A 24,524-nucleotide genomic window follows, 5' to 3' on the forward strand; every position below is an offset into this window, starting at 1 on the left:
AAAGTGAAATAGGCTTCGTAGCCTTAACCCAACATCTTTTCTGCCTTCAATGTTGAAGCCACATTACACATAAACTGAGCTTGCTCACCAAGCACCACAACTTCCTTGTCTTTAATACTTCACAAGGTGACTCTTTTTAGATCGAATTCGATCTGGGCTTTACACTTAGTCAACCAATCCATCCCCAAGATCATGTCGATCCCATAGAATGGAAATTAAATCAAGTTCGCATAGAAAATTTGACCTTGAAACATCAATGGACACCTACAGTACACTCTATTGACCAAATGACCTAGTGACACTCACACCCTTATCTATTGTTTCTATTGGAATTCCCAATTCACTAGCTAGTTCGCTCAAAACATACGAGTTCCTGGAACTAGAATCAATCTAGGAAAATAATGGAATAGTTCGTAGAGTGAAAGTACCTATAATAACATTGATGGCACTTTTCTTATAAGATTTCCTCACAAAATATACTCATGTAAGGCCTCCTGAATCATCTTCGGTCACAGCAGTGTGGGCTAATGTACGCTATCCAACTTGTCTTGTCCCACCACCTCTGCTTATTCCTCGACCACGAGCACTAACTCAAACTTGAGTGGGGGCTGTAGTTTGAGCTTGCGATCCCTCCCGACATGTTGGACAATCTTTTATCAACTAATTATTAGAACCGAACTTGAAACAACCTCTAGTCATCTTTTGACAATTCCTAGGATGACTTCGTTCGCATTACTCGCAAAATGCCCAGGTCTCAGACTTATGCAAACCCTCATTTCCCTCCTGGGTGTTGTTTCGTTGTCACGAATGGTCTAATCAAAAATCTCCATTGACATTCCTTCTTAAATTTCACTATTCGCGATCCCTTTTGGACACTCACCCAGACAATTGCTTTCCAAGTCCAGTTTCAGTTAGCAGAGACTGAATCTCTTCAATAGCTTTGGCTTTATCAACTAACTTGAAAATAGTTATATTTCATGCCTTTAGACTTGTACTTAGGTACATGTAGTGGCATTTTAGGACATTTCATTAATATTTTTATAATTGCATTAGGAACTTGGACTGTGTTTAAATGTTATGTACTTTTAATTGCGTGTGGAAGGGCTGTGTTTGGTGGTTTGGCAGCTGCAAGATATGGAGATAGAAATAAAGGAATGAACATTTTTCAGGGTAAAAGGTTGGACAATTTTCCACCTTGTATGTCGTGGAAATTCAAGAAAGATGACCAAGTCAACACTCAACGCATATCCGTCCCCATCCAACTTTACCTGTACCAGAAAAACCTGCCTAAAAAATAAGAGAAGATATCGTGGGCTTTTGGATTTACCCTAGGAAGAAAAGCTTATAAAAATCCAAAGGAAGAAACCATAAGCGGTGGAGATCTGTAGGCAAAAATAGTGGGTAGCAGCTGAGTAGAGACGGAAAGAGGAAACCAAAGGCAGTTCCTCTCAGCCACTACAAGACACTGTGCTACTGGATTATGGATTGGTTTGGCGAAAGCCATTTTCCCAAAGTTCTTCCATTATTTCTTAATTATTCTCCCTTGAATTTATTTGATTGATACGATGTTGGCTGATATTTTGGTTTTGAATTTTACTTACAAAGCCCATGAACTAAATCTCATATGGTTGAGATTACATGATGAAACTTTTATTTTCTTTAATGGTTGAAGCATAGATCTTAAATAATTTATTGTTTCATTCAATTGTTTTTATTTCTAAATTTTATGCGTACAATCCCTAGACATAGACAACTGTGCAGCATCCCATAAAACAAACAGTGCAGGATACCACACTAAAGGAATATAGACATATATTGCTTGAGGTAATGTAACTTGAGGTTTTTCTCTAGAAAGAAGCAAACCACTTTAGAACTCTTCTGAATAGTAGATTGAGTATGATTTTACTGAGGCATTATTGGTAGGAAGGGTAGATACTTAGTAATCCCAACCTTTCAAATCAGTATCGTATATCCTCTATCCTTTTTCGTAGCATCTTGCCATAACATATTTAGATGTTTACTTGTTCGTTACATATTATACTAGTAGTTATTCTCATAATTGCCATTGTATTTTTACTCTTCTTTAGCCTGAACATTTTCCAATATTAGGCAATACACATTTAGCACACATTATTATCCCTCTAAATTACCACTACATACTTATCTTTGTTTGGCATAGTAGTAATCATAATTCATTATAATAACTTGATCACTTTTATACATAATTTGATCCTTGTGGAGACGATCTTACTTAACACTTTATTACTTATTCCCACGTGTGTACTTGCATAATTCGCTTATCATATTCACACTAGACAAGTTTTTGTCACTGTTGTCGGGGATCGACAAATTGGTGTAATCTGGTTTGGCTATTTTACTTAAATCCATTAGTTTTATTTAACTTAGTTTAATTTAATTTCTATTGGTTTGTCATCAGTGCATGAGAAGAGGCATTTTTTATAACAAAGAATATCCTTTTGACCGAGAGATCGGAAGAACTATACGAAGAAGACAGAAAGAACTGCAAAAAATGGGTAGTAACGGGAATGATCCTGGTCTCAATGATAATATGAATGGCCAAGATGTTAATCCCCTATTCGTAGGGTGATGTCTAGTCTGAATGATAACCTGAATGGTCAGGACAGTGATCCTCCTGTTTGTAGGGTGATACCTGGTCTAAATGATAATTTGAATGGTTAGGATGTTGATCCTCATATTCAGAGGGTGATAGATGACCGAGACAGACCAATCCGAGAGCATGTCGTGCTAATTTTGGATGATCTAAATCTAGGGATAGTCAGACCACAAATTCAAGCTCAACAATTAAAGCTAAAACCGGTAATGTTTCAGATGTTACAAACAGTAGGACAGTTTAGTGGATTACCTACTAAAGATCCAAGACTGCATTTAAGTCTTTTCCTAGAGGTTTATGACTCGTTTAGACAATAGGGTGTTCCTAAATATGCTCTGCAACTTAAACTGTTTCCATTTCTTTAAGAGATCGTGCGAGAGCATGGCTGAATGCTTTCCCATTGGGAATAGTGGCATCATGGAATGATCTTTGCCAAAGGTTTTTGCCACGGTATAATCCACCAAATATGAATGCCAAGATTAGTAATGACATCACATTTTTTAGTAATCAGAGGATGAAACACTATATAAAGCTTGGGAACAATTTAAAGACTTAATTAAGAAATCTTCATTGTATAAATTTCAACACTGGACTCAGATGCAGATATTCTATAATGGGTTGAATGCGTATACGAGAATGGTAGTTCGTGCTTCTGCCAATGGTACTTTTTGGATAAATCTTATAATGAAGCATATGTGATTTTGGAAAAAATTGCCAGCAATGATTATCAATATCTGACCACAAGAGTTGGAACGGGCAAGAGAGCTGCTGGTACTATAGAGCTTTTTGTAATCACTTCATTGACAGTTCAAGTATCTTCCTTAGCTAATATGATCAAAATAATGAAGAAACCCACTACAGTTTAAGAGATGAAAGTAGTTGAGCTATCGTGTGTTTATTATGGTGAAGATCATGTGTTTGATGAATGCCCATCAAACCTAACATTTGTGTACTACATGGGTAACTTTAACCGGAATAGTAATCCCTATTCTAAGACCTACAATTCAAGGTGGAAGCAGTATTTGAGTTTTAGTTGGAATAATCAATGTGTAGAGAATTAAAACAATGTTGCAAGGCAGAATGCACTGCAAGGTTATAAGCATCCTCTACCGAGACAAAATATTCAATAGGGTAAAACTTCATCGTCCTCGACATCCATCAAAGCCTTGTTGAAGGAATATATGGCTAAAAATGATGTTGTAATTTAGAATCAGACTGTAGTAATTTAGAGTCAGGCTACGTCTCACCCAGCTCTTAAGAATCAAATGGGGCAAATGGAGAATGCTTTGAATTCAAGGCCATAAGGAGTACTGTCAAGTGATACAGAGAATTTAAGAACACAAGACAAGGAATATTGCAAAGCAATTACTCTTAGAAGTGGGACTCAACTAGAAGGCATTATTTAAGGTACCACTGTAGAAAAAGACAACTCCAGCCTCAACCAGGGAAAGAATTCTTACTCATCTGAAAAACATATTGCACCCAAAAAGGGTAAGCAACAAAATGTTGTGTCAGAATCAGATCATGTTGTCAACAAAAATGTCATGGTAAAACAGTATCAGCAACTTGAAGGACGACTACCTTTACCTTTTCCTCAGCGATTTCATAATTCTAAGTAGGATATTCAAATCAAAAGATTTTTGGATGTATTGAAGCAACTCCTTATCAACATACCACTGGAAGAAGCTTTGGAGAAAATGCCAAATTAAGTGAAATTTATGAAAGATATATTGTTAAATAAGCGTAAATTGGGTGAATTTGATATTGTTGCTCTCACTGAAGGGAGCACAGTAATGTTGACAAATAAATTACCTCCAAAGTTGAAGGACCTAAGGAATTATAATTCACCCATGTTCAATTGGAAATTATTATGTTGGTAAGGCGTTATGTGATCTAGGAGCGAGTATAAATCTAATGCCTATGTCTACTTTCAGGAAGCTGGGAATTGGAAAAGCAAGACCTACTACGGTTACATTGCAACTAGCTGATTAATCCTTCGTGCATTCGGAGGTAAAATAGAATATGTGCTAGTAAGAGTAGATAAATTTATCTTTCCTATAGATTTTCTTATTTCAGAGATGTGAAGCTAACCGAAATGTGTCAATTATTCTTAGAAGACCTTTTCTTGATACAGGCAAGATATTATTTGATGTGTTGGAAGGCGAGCTCACTATGAGGGTAAATGTTTAGTAGGTTACCTTCAATGTATTTAATGCTTTGAAATATGTTGATTTTAATGATGAATGCCACGCCATTAGCTTGATAGAAATAGTAGTGGAGAAGTTGATCAGGTTTTTCCACAGCAATTCCTACAGTGACGAAGATTCACTTAAGATGAATGGTACAGTAAGTTTTGAGGAACTCGGTGAATTTATGGAAGCCAAGCAGATAATAGATAGATCAGGGAAGATATTTGAATCTTTGGATTTATCAATTCAATCTTTCAGTCCTCCTAAACCTTCTATAGAGGAACCTCCTACACTAGAGTTAAAACATTTGTCGTAGCATTGGAAATATTCATAGTTGGGCAACAACAGTACATTGTCGGTAGTAATTTCTGCGGAGCTGACACCTGAGCAAGAGGCAAGGTTGTTAGAAGTTCTTCGGTGATTTAAGAAGGCATTGGGATGGACCTTGGCAGATATAAAGAGAATTAGCCCTGCATTCGGCATGCATAAAATTTTGTTGGAGAATTGCCCTAACAATTTCATTGAACAACAATGAAGACTGGATCCGATCATGGAAGAAGTTGTCAAGAAAGAGATTATTGAGTGGCTTGACGCTGGCATCATTTACCTAATTTCAAATAGCTCATGGGTGAGTCCTATACAATATGTACCCAAGAAAGGGGTTGTCACAATGGTAAGTAATGAGAACAATGAGCTCATACCAACTCACACTATCACGGGATGAAAAGTATGTATGGATTACCGCAAACTTAACAAGGAAACTAGGGTGGACAATTTTCCCCTATCATTCATTGATCAGATGTTGGATAGATTAGCTGGGAAACCTTTCTACTATTTTTTTATGGTTATTCGGGAAATAATCAGATTCCCATATCTCCCAATAACCAAGATTTGACAACTTTCGCATGTCCATACGGTACTTTTGCATTCAGATGGATGTCATTTGGGTTATGTAATGCCTCGGTAACTTTTCAACATTGTATGATGGTCATATTCTCTGACATGGTTGAAAAGTTTCTTAAAGTCATCATGGACGATTTTTGTGTGTTCGGTAATGATTTTAAAGATTGTTTGAAAAATCTAGAATTGGTTTTGTGCCATTGTGAAGAAATGAATCTTGATTTAAATTAGGAAAATTTCGCTTCATGGTTCATGAAAGATTTGTTCTAGGGCATAGGATATCGCAGAGAGAATTTGAATGGATAATGTGGTATGAGGTAATATGGGTTGACTGGGCAGAAAAATCCAAGGGAGAGATTTATTTATTTTATATCTAGGCCAATTCTATTACTTGGCGAGCGCATGGAAGAGAAGTAAAAATTTTTGTTTGAGGACTAGGTCACTTCACATTCCCCCCTCCAAATCTTATTAATTTCTTTCTTTCCTCCTCCACATCATGCTGCTCCCTTAGCACGTTTCATTTTTATTGAACTGTCATCACTATCTCCCTTATTTTTCTCTTCTCAGTTGCTCATGTCTCTTAAGTTTCTCCAAAATTTTATATTTTTACTGTTCTTTCTCTTCAATATCTCCTATCTTTTCTTCCACTACCTTCTCCAAGATTTCTTCCATTCTTCTTGAATGGATCGCATCAAAACTATCTCCAAAACTGTTGACCCATCAAGGGCTGGTACTACTCAGCCAAAGACATCCTTTAACAGTGTCGTAACCACGAAATACAATAACAACATCACAAAGCACCCTTTTTGTTTTGAGCAAGGGTTCTTGTTTAATGACAAACCATACATGGGATATGACAAATCTGTGTCCTCCATAATAGAAAATCATGGGTGGAGTATTTTCTATTTGCACCGCAAGGACATTTTAGGGAAAATTTTTCAAGAATTTTATGCCCATGTAAATTCTCCTTATTCTCCTTTTATCTACGTAAGGGGCACTTCTGTTCCTTTTAATGAAGATCATATTAATGCACAGTTTGGTCTCGCTGGTGTGCAAGATGAACACACACCGTTTTTTGACAATATCACTACTAAGGATTTAACCTAGGTATTCGATGATTTATGTATCGAGGGTACACGATTGACTATTTCCAGTCAAGAGTGTTATATTGTTGAGAGGGCTTTTTTGAAGCCTATAGGGAAAGTGTGGTATCATTTTCTGAAAAGCTGACTTATGTCATCTCCATACAATACAACACTTTTGAAGGGGAGAATGCTTTTACTGTACTCCATCATAAAAGGGAAAAGAATTAATGTTGGTGGGATCCTTTTTCAGGAGGTACACCAGTGTGCTGAGAAGAATGCTGGTAGCTTAAACTTCCCCTCCTTTATTACTGCTTTATGTCAAATCGCCCGAGTCCCTTTTAATACAGATGAGGATATCACCATTAACAAGGACGAACTATCCAGGACCATCTTTTCCATGAGCCAAGGCATTGATGCTGCCAAGGCAACTCAGCATAGTCAGGCCACCACTTCTACTATTGCGTATTCTCCCACGACTGCACCTTCAGGTTCTCCTAGCTCATTCATATAGCAAATGTTACATTCCCTAAAGTAGTTGGAGCAGAGGATGTCCCTTTTTGAAAATTAGTAGTTTCACCTGGCTGAAGAGATGGTCCAGGCCCAATAGCAACAAGCTCAATATTGGACTTATTTGAGGAGTAGGGATTTGGCTCTCAGGAGATCCCTATAAAAGAATTTTACAAAGCCAATGCCAGAATTTCATGTCTTCCCCGCCACTTTGCTCCCATTCTCTGATGCTGTCGAGGAGCTCGAAAAGACGACATCCCTAAATATTGAGAAGGATGAAGAAGAAGAAAAACATGACATTGCCACTACTGCCACCACCAAAGGTAAGGACCTTGTTCCACCTTCGCCACCAACTTCCATAATTGTACAAGAACGTGACATCGATCGTCTGATCAATGAGCTCATGGAAACTAACGAGGGGGAAGAAATGAACCCCAAAAAGAGGAACTGGCAATTTAAAGTTACTGCCCGTAAATCCACTCGTCAGGCAGAATGAAGTACCTAAATGCTAGTCCAAGCCAGCTAAGTTTTCTATTTCTTTCATGCATTTTGCATTTCAATTATTTTACCATGATGTTTGTTGTACAAATTTCTCTTTTGGTTGTTCTCTTATATTAAGGGCAATGCATCCCTTAGGTTTGAGGGTGTGTTGTGCATTTAGGTTGCATTTTATATTTAGATGTATGATCATTTTAGTACAGTAATTTTAGTATAGTTTAATTTGTTTTGCCACTATAATGTACCTATTAAGTAATGTTTGCCTATGAAGAGTACAATCTGTACTTATGATGTTCGATGATGAGCTTAGATTCTTTAATACACCTATAACATGTGACAATGGATTAGGTGAATTTAGCTTAGGATTGGTTGCTTGAAATTAATTTCTAAAAATGAGATGTCTTATACTCAGTTTTTTTTAGATTATAGTGAGTATCTTCTGATGAACTTAGGGACTTTTGGAAGCCAAATTCAGTCATATTGCCTCAGTATTATTAAATAAAGGAAAGTAGGCACTCCAATGTTTAGAATCGCCGAGTAAGTCAGTACCATTTTGTTTTCTCCATTATGTTGTTGACTAGAAAGGTGAGTTTAAGTAAGAGTGTGTAATAAAAATATATTAGGGGCACTCCATTGTAGTAACAGGTTGAGTAGCTAAGGAGGTGCTTGTTTGCTCCATCCATCTTCTAGGTCAAAAGCCTTAGCTTCAAGAGTGATTTCTATTTAACTTGTGACATGATTGAGTACCTAGTAATTCAATGTATGCTCCATTGTGATTGTCAAGTTAGAGAATTTTGTGACATGCTAAATTCCCTAATAATAATTCTTAGTGAAAAAAACAAATATAAATGGTTTATAAATTTCAAGTATGCTTAGAGCTAGAGTAACTTGAGTTAGGTAACAAATGAACTGAGTAAATTAGGAGATATTTGCTATGGCCAGAACACACATGGAACTTAGGAAATTTTGGTTTTAGGGAGTAATTTTCTGCACTACCTTTGTTAAACCCAACCTTTGAAACTCAAACAAGTTTTTAGAGAAAGAAGATTGATACGATCTGCCTCGATGATGAGTCGAGTCGTATTTGTATTGCCCGATCGTCTACGATGAAGTAAGGATCAAATGGATGGCTATTAGTAAAATTGGTGAAATAGGCTTAATATTTTTTAAAAACAACAAGGTTCATAAATAATTGGATGTGTTTGGTTATGGTTAAATGATGGAAAGAAATGGCTCAAGATACAAGTAAGAACCGACACTAGTAAGTGTCGAGCCACCACTTATAAGTTTTTGAGATAGATTGAAAGTTCATTCAAAACCTCGACCCACTATGTAGAAAGATAGGAACCTTGGTATAGGGTTCGAACGCCACACATTATAAAGTGATAAGTTTGGGATAAAATAAAGAACGGGTTGACGCCACTAGCTTTGTAGATAAGCTAACAAGTCTTTGTACAAAATCGGAGAAAAAAATATCTCTCACTAAATGAACAGAGTTTTATTCAAAATGTCCAAAAGTCCCTTCAAAAGGTTGATTACACACATATTTATAAGGCTAGAAAAAGGCTAGTTGTATGGTCATAAGTATTCATCTTAAAAGCTAAAATAAAACTCAAGTCTCTTGGAATTCTGGAACCAAATAACTTCACCATTTAATTCACTTCAATTCAGCTACATAATTGACCTTGAATGCTTGAAAAGTGACTCTTGAAATGTCCTTTGGTTAGCTGAATAGTCACTAGCACCTTAAAGGTGTTTTGAATGCTTGAATTAATTCTTTTGAAGCAGCAAAAACGGTAGATAGTTGAACAGCTTGCTGCAGAATTTAAAGAAGCAATAATCCACTCTTTAAAATCTTTTAAATGATGTGTTAAACCTCTATTGTAACAGCCCCTTAACTTTGTAACTGAAAATGACTTGACCAGCCACTTTATTTAATTTGTAACAGCCTTGAATTGTAATAGTTATGACTTGAAATGACTCCTGCAATAAAAACATTAAAATGAACTTCTCAAACATATGTAAACACTTATTAAACATAACACACATTAATACTTATCTTAAGTAAATGAACTAAAACATATGCATCAATTACTCCAGCAACTAGTTAATTAAAGAAGCATAATTAAATGAACTTAACTCATGCATCAATAAATAATCCTAGGAACTAGATTAATTATGAAGCATCTATTAAATGAAGTTCAATAATAAAACTAAGATGAGTTGAATTAATGACCAACAACTCATTTATTAATCTAAGATGAATTATTAAAATTTCAATTCAACTTGCAATAAATTACAAGTGATGCCTATTGGGTTAATCCATGCATGACGATTAGATTCAGCTTCTTGTTCATCCCAGACTCGATCCACATAGCTTGCCAATGCATCTTTAAATTTTTTAGCTCGTGAACTAGTTATAGGCCCTTATGGCAGCTTAATGGATTCAGTAGAAACATCTCGGGCTAAGGTCGTATCATTCCCCCCTCTTGAAGGCGACTTGTCCTCAAGTCAGAACCTGTATCAAAAGGAGACAAATCAACAACATTAAAGCTCGCACTAATGTTATAGTCACCCAGTAAGTCAAGTCAATATGAATTCTCATTGATCCGTTCAATAACTTGGAATGGACCATATCCTCATGGTAACAGCTTAGATCGTCATTGGGTTGGAAACCGTTCTTTCCTCATATGAAACTAGACCTAATCACCGGGTTGAAAAATAACTCGTTTTCTTCCTTTGTTCGCTCTTTGAACATAGCTCTCAGTTTGGGCTTCAATTTTAGCTCGCACTTTTTGATAGAGCTCCTTGACGTACTCGGCTTTTTTCTTGGCATCTACATGTACAAATTGATCATTAGGCAATGGCAAGAAATCAAGGGGAGTTAATGGATTAAAGCCATAAACTACTTCAAAAGGATAAAACTTAGTAGCAGAGTGGACAGAGTGATTGTAAGAAAATTCGATGTGAGGTAAACATTCTTCCCACGACTTTAAATTTTTACGAACGATGGCACGCAACAAAGTAGCCAATACTCAGTTTACCACCTCCGTTTTTCCATCCGTTTGTGGATGACAAATGGTCAAAAATAATAGCTTCATTCCAAGCTTTCCCCATAATGATCTCTAAAAATGGCTCAAAAACTTTGCATCATGATTAGATACAATCGTTCTTGGGATTCCATGTAAATGAACAACTTCCCTAAAGAATAGATTAGCTACATGAACAGTGTCATCAGTCTTGGCATATGCAATAAAGTGAGACATTATCGAAAATCTATCAACTACTATAATATAGAGTCCTTTCCAATTTTTGTTCTTGGTAACCCAAGGACAAAGTCCATGGATACATCCATCCAAGGGAATTTAGGTATGGGCAGCGGCATATACAAACCATGTGGTTGAATTTTGGACATTGCTCGTTTGCAAGTCACACAACACTCAAAGACATGTGCAATATCTCTTCGCATTCTCGACATATAAAAATGTTCTTATAAGGTTGATAGTGTCTTACTTATACCAAAGTGGCCCATGAGACATCCACTATGAACCTCTTGCGTAAGCAATTCTCAGACCGAGCCTTGTGGTATGCATAACTTTCCTTCCTTAAAAAGGAATCCCTCGTACCTATAAAACTTCTTGAAAGATCCATTCTCACAAGAAGCAAAGATATTACCAAGTTCATAATCAACAACATAAAATTCTTTTAAATAAGAAAACCCAAGTAGCTTAGAATCAAGATAAGACAATAAAGTGTACCTCCTTGATAGGGCAGTAACCACTATTTCTTTACCTTTCTTATACTTGATGACATATGGAAAGGATTCTAGGTATTCAATCCATTTTGCATGGCGCTTGTTTAGCTTATGTTGACCCTTGATGTACTTTAAAGCTTCGTGATAGGAGTCAATCACGAATTCTTTTGGCCACAAGTAATGCTGCCATGTCTCAAGGGATCGAATTAAGGCATACATTTCCTTCTCATACATGGGATAATTGAGAACAGTCCCACTTATCTTCTTACTAAAATACGCCACCGGTTTTCCATCTTGGATTAGCACAGCCCCCATTCCCACACCTGAAGCATCACATTCGATTTCCAAGGTTTTAGTAAAATTAGGAAGTGCTAATAAAGGTGCTTGGACAAGACATTGTTTAATTTTATTAAATGAATTCTCTTGCTCATCTGTCCAATAAAATGCTGAATTTTTCTTAATAACACTTGTGAATGGTGCAGCAATTGTACTAAAATTAGGTACGAAACGTCGATAAAAACTAGCCAGCCCATGAAAACTTCAGATTTGGCTAATGCTAGTTGGGCGTGGCCATTCTTGGATCGTTCAAACTTTCTCTTGATCAACTTCCAATCCTTCGGAACTCACTACAAAACCTAAGAACACAATTTTGTTAGTGCAAAACAAACAATTTTTAAAATTTGCATAGAGTACCTCTTGTCGCAACGTTTCTAACACCGCTCGCAAATGTTGAATGTGTTCTTCCAAAGACTTGTTGTATATCAAGATATCATCAAAATAAACTACACAAAATTTTCTAATATAAGACGCAACACATGGTTCATTAATCGCATAAAAGTACTAGGTGCATTTGTAAGACCAAATGGCATTACCAACCATTCGTACAAACCATGTTTGGTCTTGAAGGCAGTCTTCCATTCATCACCTTTTTTCATACAGATTTGATGGTAGCCACTCCTAAGATCGATCTTCGTGAATATTTTGGCACCACTTAATTCGTAGAGCATATCATCGAGTCGAGGATTAGGTTGTCTATATTTGACGGTGATCTTGTTGATGGCACGACAATTAACACACATTCACCACGAACCATCCTTTTTGGGCACAAGTAGAACCAGCACCGCGCAAGGACTGAGACTCTTTCGAATGTAACCCTTATTCATAAGTTCAGTAACTTGCTTTTGCAACTCCTTGGTTTCTTCCAGGCTACTTCGATAAGCAGGCCGATTAGGAAGTGCGACTCCAGGCACTAGGTCAATTTGGTGCTCGATGCCTTGAATGGGAGGCAATCCACTAGGCACTTCATCTGGGAAAACATCCTCTAATTCTTGTAAAGGAGACAACATATAAGAAGGTAGATCTTTGGATAACTCGTTAGTGTTTAACAAAGTTTCTTTGTACATGAGTACAAATACAGGTTGCCTCAAAGTTAATGCTCTTCGAACATCGCTCGCTTTTGCAAACACACTTATTTTCTCTCTTTTTTTCTTCTTCATTTCTTTCTTTTCTTGCTTCCTTTTCACTTTCTTTTAAAATTTTACCTCTAGCTCTCTCATTTTTCTTTTATTTTCCACTCGTACTCTTTTTTTATTTTTCTTGCATTTGTCCTACAGAAGTTTTGAGTTTGACTTGGTCTTCATATACTTGCTTCAGAGTTAATGGTGTAAGTGTCAATTCTTGCCACAATGCATGAAGGTATACCTATTGGTATAGCCATCATGAACCACTCACCGGTCGAACTGCCATAGTCGTCCTAGTAACAAATGGCCCACATGCATTGGCACAATGTAGCATAGAACTTTATCAGAATACTTTCCAATACTGAAAGAAACAAGGACTTGTTTCATGACTTTAAGCTCACTATCATCGTTAAGCCATTGAAGCTTGTACGGGCTCGGATGTTTGGTGGTCGGCAGTCCTAACTTCTCCACCATGAAAGTACTTGCCACATTCGTGTAACTTCCACCATCTATGATAATACTACAAATTTTCCTTGGATTTGACATCTCAAATGGAAAATATTCTCTCATTGTTGCTCATTCTCCACTCCTTGAAGGCTTAAACTTCGTTTGACTACAAGCAACTCACCTTCGACAGGGTGTTCCAATTGCTCTTCTTCGTCGAAATTCAATTTGGCCTCATCTTCCTCTTCATCCTTCGTTTCAAAATCACCACCGGCACGCAACACTATGGTGCTCTGGTTTGGGCACTGACTTGCGACATGTCCTCTTCCCAAACATTTAAAGCATTTGATATCTCTTGAACGGTTCGATGAACTCTCAATGGCTTTACCTTTCCTTGGTTCGGCCAAAGACTTATTTGTGATGGGCAACACCATGGACTCCTTTGCTCGGTTCGATGGAAAGCTTTTGCTAGCACCTTGTCGCCATCTTAAAGGATTTATGGTGGAATAGCCTCGGGTAGCACCTTTTCGCTTTATTTGTTTTTCCACTTTGATGGCCATGTGTACCATGTCCATTGTAACACCCCGAACCCAAAACTGACACCGGAGTCGAACACGAGGTGTTAACTGACTTTAACCCCTTATAAAATTTATTTTCCAGACACTGCCCAATCTGTGTACTAGTCGTTTTAAAAATCATATCTTGAGTTTCGTAACTCGAAAATCAGTTTCGTAATTTTTCCCAGAAACTAGACTCATGTGCCCATCTATGTATTTTTTTCTAGAATTTTTGGTCGGGCCAATTAGTACAGTTTATTAGTCAAAGTCTCCCAAGTTGCAGGGGTCGACTACACTGACCTTTGCCCATTACGACTTGGATATCTCCCTGCACGGGGCTTCAATACTGATGCCGCTTGTTTCTATGAAAACTAGACTCAGGGAGGAATCTGTACATATATGGTACGACCCCTAATTATCTCTGGTTAATTTGTAATGAATTTCCAAAGTCGGAGCAGGGAATCCAGAAACCGTTCTGGCCCTGTCCCACAATAATCTGATTATCTCTTAATATACTGCCCATATGATCTTTTCGTTACTTCCTCATGAAAGCAGACTCATCGAGCTTCGATTACATAATTTATTCATCAATTAATTCCACTCCTACTATTTTTAGTGATTTTTCAATCTCATGACACTGCTGCTGCCAGCATCTGTTACGAAAGTAACTAGGTCCATTTCATGCCTACCCTTGATCCAACTCAATCGAACATTCGTGCCATTTTCGCATGGCTTAAAGTTTACATGCCAAAGTTCAAACACAACGTAATAGCTTATACATGCCAAAATGTTCTTCTAAGCCAACTAAGAAGAAAGTACCAAAATTTGCTATCCGGTGTGATGACTTCGATGACGGCCCAATCACGCAAAAAGAGATGTGTCCAAGAAACCTAGAATAGGTGACAAGGAAACACCGAGTGAGTTTATAACTCAGTAAGTCATAAGCTATGCACTACCATCCATCAATAACATTATCACAAGAGAAAACAAAATGGAACGAGGCTAATTACTCCATCCATTCCGAACCATACCATAGTTCCTCCAACCTATCGATTCAATTTCATATCAATTCATGCATTCACATTCCATATACTCATCAATAGGACATTGAAGCATTTTCATAAATCAATTTATTTTCGTTACAATCAAACGACTAAACGGCCTTTCACCCATCCTACGATAAATTTTATGTACGTGACTTCAAGTATAGTTGTCACATAGGTTCAAACTTACCGAGCTCAACACCAAGTATAAGCATAGCACCTATTAGCCATGTACTCAAGACACTTACCCGATCCGCTGTCCGCGATCGACTCAATAGTGTCGCACACATAGTGTCCATAATGATTCACGAATGTATATTGAGTCCGCACACTCAGTGCTATATAATCAACTCGCACACTTAGTGCTACGTAATCAAATCGCACACTTAGTGCTACATAGTCAAACTCGCACACTTAGTGCCGCATGGTCAATTCGCACACTTAGTGCATCATATTCATTTCGCACAGTGCATCATATTCATTTCGCACACTTAGTGCATCATATTCATTTCGCACACTTAGTGCAACATAGTCAAATCGCACACTTAGTGCTGTACAATTTAATCCCGCGCACTTAGCGCGAATCTCATGGTCATAAATGGTTATACCCGCACGTTTAGTGCCGAGATCAACAACTCAGTACATCTTACCTCTTTTCCTTTCATTCAACAATTTCATCATCACATACGTACATGCATATATATATATGTATATTTATTCATTCCATTCAGCATCAATACATAAACATTATGACCATTTGAAATAATACCAACTACATGCTTAATGACTTACCTCGTGTTGGGTAAGACGGTTCCAACTCGGCTACTCGATAACCTTTTCTTTGCCTTTGCTCGATTCACCTCCTTTAACTCCTTGAGCTAAATCAATAATTTAACTAGTTTAACCATCTTGCTAAACATTCATACTTCAATTACACATGCATATGTATGTTTGTATATTCGGCAATGACAATGGTACTTTAGCAACCCTTAATTTAACTTATAATTGTTCATAACACATTTAAAGCATCCACTCCATTCCATCATTTTAAAGCACATACATTACTCAATATTATCCAAATTCACATTCGGCATTTTCACAAACACACATGCCGATTTCATTCACTCATCTCTAATGTTAATTAGGAAATGCCGAATGTCACCAACTAAATGGCATACACACACACCCACATGTATAAAAGTCATCCACACCACCTATAGCTCATTCGGCCTTCACCCTTACTAGTTTTTCCCATTCTTTTGTCGGTTATATATACATAGTCCTAAGGTAGTATCACGAATGGGCTTACATATATATGTATATATATATATAGCCGAATATGCAAAGCTTAACTCAACATCACATAAGCTCCTAAGTGATGGCCGAATATGTATATCTATATATATTCATCAACTATACTATTACCTTTAATTTATCTAATCACACAATTTCATCTCATGAATACTTGACCCATTTCTCACAAAAATGAAACAACAACTAAAATGAACATCCCATTTTTACCCCATATGGCCGATTACTTCATTAGTTACCAAGCTAACAATTCAACAATTTCAACCTCATTACAACCTCTACCTATCCAATATAACATGAACACAATCCTCCACCCCTAAATTAGATTCGGCAATCACTTAACCCCTTTAACCTCAACTTTCAAGTTAAAAGCAATTAACCACTCACCATATCCTACATTACTATCCATTTTAATGACATTAACACATCTACTAAGAGTTTCAAGCTTCTTGGCCGAATTTCAACCTCAAAATCCTAAGTCTAATCTATAGGATGAGTAGAATTTGAACTAACCATCTCAAACATGCATAGATTTTCAAGAATCATTCAATACATACCTCATTCTAGCCATCTTCCAAGCCAAAATCCAATAACCAAATCTCCCTTCCTTCTCCTCACTCACGGCAATAGCCAAAGAAAAAAAAGATGAACACTCCCTCTTCCCTCCTTATTTTATTCATCTCTCCCTTTTTAATTCCTTTCTTTAATTTATTTTAATTTACTTACCAATATTAAATAATAAACAACATAAACTTGGAGGAATGGAGTCATGCTTGGCCGGCCACTTATCAAGAATTGGGCACTTTGACATGCAAGTCCCCTTTTTCTTCCACATGCACTAATAGGTCCTCATGCATTGACCTATCACATTTTAAAATTTTCTCATATAAGTCCTATTGACTAAATTCACATGCAATCGACTAAATCGAAGCTTGAAATTTTCACACATTCATGATTACATATTCTAGACAATAAACATCACATTCACACCTTTCGGTGACTCGGTTTAGCGGTCCCGAAACCACTTCCCGACTAGGGTCAATTTTGGGCTGTCACATCCATCACCTCGATGTAATGTTGAAGTTCGACGACATTAGCAATATCACAATTGAGACTAGCTAGAAAACGAGCCATCGTTACCTTGCGGTCTTGTTGCACATCTGTACGAATCATCTCCACCTCCATCTCCTTGTAATAATCTTCTACTCTCTTAGTTCCTTGAAGAAGATTTTAGAGTTTCTGATAAAGTTCCCGATGATAATACGAAGGAATGAATCATCGTCGCATTGCCTCTTTCATCTCAACCCAAGTAGTAATAGGCCTTTCTCTGTTACGCCTTCGACTAGTGGTGAATTAATCCCACCAGATCATCGCATAATCAGAAAACTCAATTACAGCTAGTTTGACCTTTTTATTCTCAGAATAGTTATGGCAATCGAATACTAATTCAATCTTTTTCTCCCACTCTAGGTACGCTTCAGGTTCGGATTTGCCTTGGAAGAAAGGTATTGATAGCTTTATGTTCTTGAGATCATCATCTTCTCGTCTCCGATCTCTTTGGTCATGATTCTGTTGTTCCCTTCGTTGAACACTCACATTGGACCCTTGGTCACTCTCAGCCTCACTAGGATCAAACGGATCATCTTCATTAAGTTGTTGTCAGCCACGATTTCTAGGAGACTTTGAGGTGTCCTTCTTCGACGTGCTCTCTCTTCAACTAAGTCCAATCTATCTTGTATAGGCTTGAGCTTCCGATCAAAGAGTCGCTCCACCTCTCAAAGCATGGCTTGAAAATTAAGGTCCAGAACATTTTGAACAGGTTGTCGTTCTTGTCGCTCCTCCATATTTCGATCAGGATTTTGTGACATAAAACCAAATTAAAACAAATCAAAACTGAAGAAAGATAATAATTGAAACCTCACAACAAACCTTATGTTCACTCGGAAAGAAAGAAATTGATAACACTCACGCTCATGTTTGCACTCTTATGTTGGCTTTTACCTTCTCTCTATTGTGCTCACGCTCTCGTGCCTTTTCCCACTTCTTCTTTTCTCATCGTAAACAGACTTGCCAAGGCTTAATCGTAGGCTTAGGGGTCGGTCACAAATTGGGAAACAAAGAAAATAATGAAGAGGGATAGGGTAGGCTGAACAAAAAAAATCGGGTTGAGTGTGGTGTTGGGGAAGAAGAAATGGGGGTAGAAAATCAATCTTTTTTTTAGAATTTTTTAGTTTTTTTTTCAATACTTCAGATATATGAAATAAATAAAATAGGAAACTTTTGAATACAACTTGAATTTTTTTCACTTCACAAACCTATTCCGGCTTGTCTTTGAAAGTCTATACTTCTCATTTTAACCGCTCTAATACCAAATGATACGATCTGCCTAGGTGATGAGTCGAGTTGTATTTATGTTGCTCGATCATCTACGATGAAGTAAGGATCAAATGGATGGTTAGTTAGTAAAATTGGTAAAATAGGCTCAATATTGTTTAAAAACAACAAGGTTCATAAATGACTAATTGGATGTGTTCGGTTATGGTAAAATGATGGAAAGAAACGGCTCAAGATATAAGAAAGAACCAACACTAGTAAGTGTCGACCCACCACTTATAAGTTTTTGAGATGGATTGAAAATTCATTCAAAACCTCGACCCACTATCTAGAAAGATAGGAATCTCGGTATAAGGTTCGAACGCTACACTTGTTAAAGTGATAAGTTCGAGATAAAACAAAGAACGGGTTAAGACTTACTAGTGTTGGTTCTTGCTTGTATCTTGAGCCATTTCTTTCCATCATTTTACCATAACTGAACACATCCAATTAGTCATTTATGAACCTTGTTTTTTTTGAACAATATTGAGCCTATTTCATCAATTTTACTAACTAACTATCCATTCGATCCTTACTTCGTCGTAGACGATCGGGCAACACAAATACGACTCGACTCATCACCGAGGCGGATCGTATCAAAGATGGCTGAGAACTAATGTATATAGTGGTCTTCGAATAGATTGACAGTACAAGATGGGTATATGCGCTGGCAATATTGCTACATACATGCACTCATGCATATTTTGCTTGAGGATAAGTAATAACTCAGGTTTGGGGGTGTGATAACTCTTGCAAAAAGTTATATTTCATGTCTTTAGGTCTAGCTAATTACTTGTACTTGGGTACATTTAGTGGCATTGTAGGACATTTCATTAGTATTTTTATCAATGCATTAGGAGCTTGGACTGTGTTTAAATGTTATGTATTTTTAATTGCGTGTGGAAGGGTAATGTTTGGTGGTTTGGCAGTTGCAAGATGTGAAGATAGAAATAAAGGAATGAAGAATTGTCGAGGTAAAAGGTTGGATAGTTTGCCACCTTGTATGTCGTGGCAATTCTAGGAAGATGATTGAGTCAACACTCAATGCATACCAGTCTCAGCCCAACTCTACTAGTTCCAAAAAATCTGCCTAAAAAGAAAAGAAGATATCGTTGGCTGCTGGATTTACCCTAGGAAGAAAAGCTTATAAAAAGCCAAAGGAGGAAACCCTAAGAGATGGAGATCTGTAGGCAAAAATAAAGGGTAACGGCTAAGTAGAGATGAAAAGAGAAAATCGAAGGCAGTCCCTCTCAACCACCATAGGACATTATGCTGTTGGATTGTGGATTGGTTTGGTGAAAGCCATTTTCCCAAAGTTCTTCCATTATTTCTTAATTTGTTCTCCCATGAATTGATTTGATTGAAACGATGTTGGATGATATTTTGGCTTTAAATTTTACTTGCCAGCCCATGAACTAAATCTTATAGGGTTGGGATTACATGATGAAACATTTATTTTCTTTAATGGTTGAAGTGTTGATCTGAATTAATTTACTGTTTCATTCAATTGTTTTTATTTCTTGCAATCCCTAGAAATAGACGATTGTGCAGCATGCCCATAAACTAATCTAATTCTGAAAAGGTTAGATTAGTTGGACTGAAATTGAATGATATGAGCAAGTACTCGACCGATACTTGTAGTAGACTCTAGACATAGAGTAGTGTTCATATGGAAAGAAAACAAAATTGTGCAGGATACCACACTAAAGGCGTATAAACATATATCCTTGAGGCAAGGTAACTTGAGGATTTGCTCTCGAAAGAAGCAAACCACTTTAGAACTCTTCTGAGTAGTAGATTGAGTATGATTTTCCTGAGGCATTATTGATAGGAAGGGTAGACTCTTAGTAATCCAAACCTTCCAAATCATCATCGTATATCCTCCATCTTTTGCCGTAGCATCTCCCCATAACATATTTAGTTGTTTACGTGTTCGTTACATATTATACTCGTAGTTATTCTCGTAATTGTCATTGCATTTTTACTCTAGCTTGCCTGAGTATTTTCCAGTATTAGGTAGTACACATTTAGCACACATTATTATCTCTCTAAATTACCACTGCATACTTATCTTTGTTTGCCATAGCAATAATCATAATTCATTATAATAACTTGACCACTTTTATACCTAATTCGATCCTTATGGAAAAGATCTTACTTATCACTTTATTACTTGACCTGACATGTATACTTGCACAATTTGCATATCATATTCACACGCGGCAGCAGAGCCTTAATCTCCTCTATAGCTTTCACTTTGTCAACTAACTTGTCAAAGTTCATAGTATCGTGAGTCACTAGGTAGAGTTGGATATCACGATGTGGACCAAAACGAAACCTCTAACAATGATCATTTTCTTGTGAGACCATATCTGATGTGCACTAGCTTAGTCGCATAAATTCTACTTTGTACTCAGCCGCAGAGAACTTACCTTGCACAAGGTTGATGAATTCATGCTTGCAAGCTTCCAAATATTGCTCACCCACGAATTTCTTCTTCAAATTTTCCTAAAAGAACTCCCATGTCACTTGGTCCATAGTAGTTCCTTGCTTCATAGTGTTCCACCAACGATGGGCTTTGCTGGTGAGTAAGGACATAGTGCATTCTAGCTTCTCCTCGCAAATGCTCCAATGGCAGTCCACAGTTTGCAAGTGCATTGTTGGCACTAGCAACTCACTGAAAATCCCCTATCATGGCTTGCTCTAATAGCTCCATGCCATCTACCAAGATATTTTTCCTATAAGGTCGCTCTTGCATAGCCGAAGTCTAGTTATCTTTAGAGGGGTTGGCAGCTTCATTCACATAGTTCGCATTCACTCTACGGAGAGGTTTTGTTGCTCACTCTAAATGTACACGATACACTAGCTTTGGTAAGACATCAAACACACTTAACTAGGTATCCAAATTACAGACATACTTGCTAACACATTTCGTACATAGCAGACATACAAGCAAACATAGTTCGCCAAAACACTACTTACTTTCTAGAATGGCAAATAGTAGATGGATTATTTGAGGCGTAATTGTAACAGCTCGTTTTTTAGTGGTGTCAAAAATAGTGGTTTTAGAGCCACCAAATTTGACGACTAAGTTCGTAAATATTATTATTCAATATTTACAAGTCAAATATGGTTTTAAAAATGTTTTTGATTTGATAATTTATGTTATATAAGCGAGTTATTAAGTTTAAGTGGTTTGACCCTAAGGGCAAGTGGTTTTAGAAAATGATGTATTGGGATCTCGTTTTTATAACTTGAGCCATAAATATTTTTATAAATATTTATAGAGTGTCATTAAGGTGGTATTAAAGTTTTGTTGAAAAATTTTAATGTTTTGAGAGTTAATTAATTAAAAAGGACGAAATCGTAAAAGTTGACAAAGACAATCGCTATTAGTTTAAAGGTGTTAAATTAATTAAAGATTTATAATTGGGTGGCCTTAATGGGTAAATTACCCATTCTTTAGTTGGTGGATAGTCAATGCTTCATTTTCTTTTAATTTTATGTGTTTTATATGTTATTATATTATTATTAAATAATAAAAATAAAATAAAGGTTAATAAAATAAGATAACATAATAGTTTTCTTCCCCATTTAGTTTTGTTCATCATCGAACCACAACGGGAGAGTTTGAAGTTTGGCCAACCATGTTTCCTTGCATGTAAGTCCCTAAGCTACCCGTTTCTAATAATTTTGATGTTTTTGAGATCATTGCAACTAGGTCCAGCTAGCCCGTATCTTCGATTTTGAAACTGTTAAAGATTTTGAATGTTACCCTTGATGAATATTGTGTTTTTTTATGTTAAATGATGAACTTGAAATGTTGATTGATAATTAAAAGTATTTTGTTAAGTGATTTTTGATGAATTTATCGATTAGGGACTAAATTATTAAAATTGTAAAAGTATAAGGATTTGATGTGAAATTAATACAAATATGGGCTTTTTTGGGTGCCATGAACATTAGGATAAACTTAAATTTGGGAAAATGATTAATTTGCATGTTTTAGGCTCAGTGACTAAATTGAACAAAAGTAAAACTTTAGGGGTAATTTTATAAAAATGTCAAAAGTGACTAAACTGCATAAAATACATTGTTTCATTGTCTAAATTAATAGTATGAATGAAATTATTAATTTAGATCAAGATCGGGTTGAAAATTGAGGAGAATAAAAAATTACCAAAATGCCCCTACACTTTGGCATTTCTGCAATTTAGCCAGGTAAGTTCGTATTAACTGTAAACACTTAAATGTGAGTTAAATTGACTGTTTAATGTGCTATCCTATTGTACATGAATTAATATATAGATGTTATTATGCTATTTATTATGTCATGAAACAATAGAAATTCAACGACGTTCGACGACTATTGAGCCTTGTTTAAACCTTAGGAATTCGTAGGATACAAATGACATGTCATTAGGGTTTACATGTTTTGGGTTTTGGTCTTGAATGTCCTACCGATGGCTGAGGTCCAGCATGTGTTGTGGATACTCCAAAGCTCGTGTGAGCACACTTATTCACAGCTCGTGTGAGCATATATGTACATGAATTTACGGGTTACGATTATATGATTTAGCACAGTTTGTGTGAGCAATCCTAGCTATCCAACAACATTCTATTCGCTTCAACAGGCATGAATTGGAAAGGAAACAGTAAATGTTCAATATGAGCAAATACATGTATACATGAAATATATTGAAATGATGAGATACATGGTAAGCATGTTATGTTATGAAGAATGTTATAACCAATTGAATCTTATTCAAGTATAATGGTTATCGATGTTGAATTCATGTGAAATATGTTCAAGTATGCTAACATGTGTTGTTGTTTGATGCTTAGGCATGTGCCAAGCTATTGGTTGGATTGTATTATGTTTACTTATAAGTTATGCATTGAACTGGTAAGTGCCCAAATGGAAATATGCTTGTGTTCATGAAAGAATGGTAAAGCTTAAATTATGTCATTTCTTATTAAATGGTTTATCATGTGGTTAATTCTAAAAGAGCTGTGTTTAAATGCACTAGCTTGTGGCTATAGTTGATGATATGCTTATGTCTTGTGTGTTACGTGTATGAAACAGGTGTGGAAAGGTAATGAAATAGTAAGTTCATACTTGAAGTGTAAAATGATGAAAAAGAGAAAGATGAGTTAAATTGATGTTGTTATTTAAGTTAAAGAAAATAAATGCAATGGAAAGTAATGAAATGCAAATGTAAATAAGAAATTTTGAAAGGGTTTAAGTTTTATAAAATTCTACTATGCTAGGGATGATATGTATATGTGATGCTGTGGATTTATTCACTTTGTGAGTTGTTGAATATGGTTTCATGAATCTTGTGGTATTGGTATAGGATTTTTCTTGATATGTATAAAGTTCATATTTGAAATGGATTGATATGACTAAATTTTATACGAGCTTACTAAGCATTCATTGCTTACATAGTTGTTTTCCTTTACTTTTCAGATTATCAGAAGCTCGATTGGGTTGGAAGCTAGTCAGAGATCTATCACACTATCCATCGATTTTATCGGTAGATTTCTATGCTTTGGTCGCGGTTATAATGGCATGTATAGCAAACTGTGTCTAATGTTTAATTGATGAGTTTGCTATTTATATGTCATTTTGGTTGATGATTATGGCATGAAATGTTACCTTGGACTTGAGCTACTTAAGGTACTATTCGTAGCTTGTTGGTTGTGGTTAATATGATCAAATTGGTGTATGTTTTAAATTGACCAAAATTGGTATGGTTGTTATGTATCAA

This window comes from Gossypium hirsutum, chromosome D04 (genome assembly GCF_007990345.1).
Source record: "Gossypium hirsutum isolate 1008001.06 chromosome D04, Gossypium_hirsutum_v2.1, whole genome shotgun sequence".
Classification (NCBI taxonomy): Eukaryota; Viridiplantae; Streptophyta; class Magnoliopsida; order Malvales; family Malvaceae; genus Gossypium; species Gossypium hirsutum.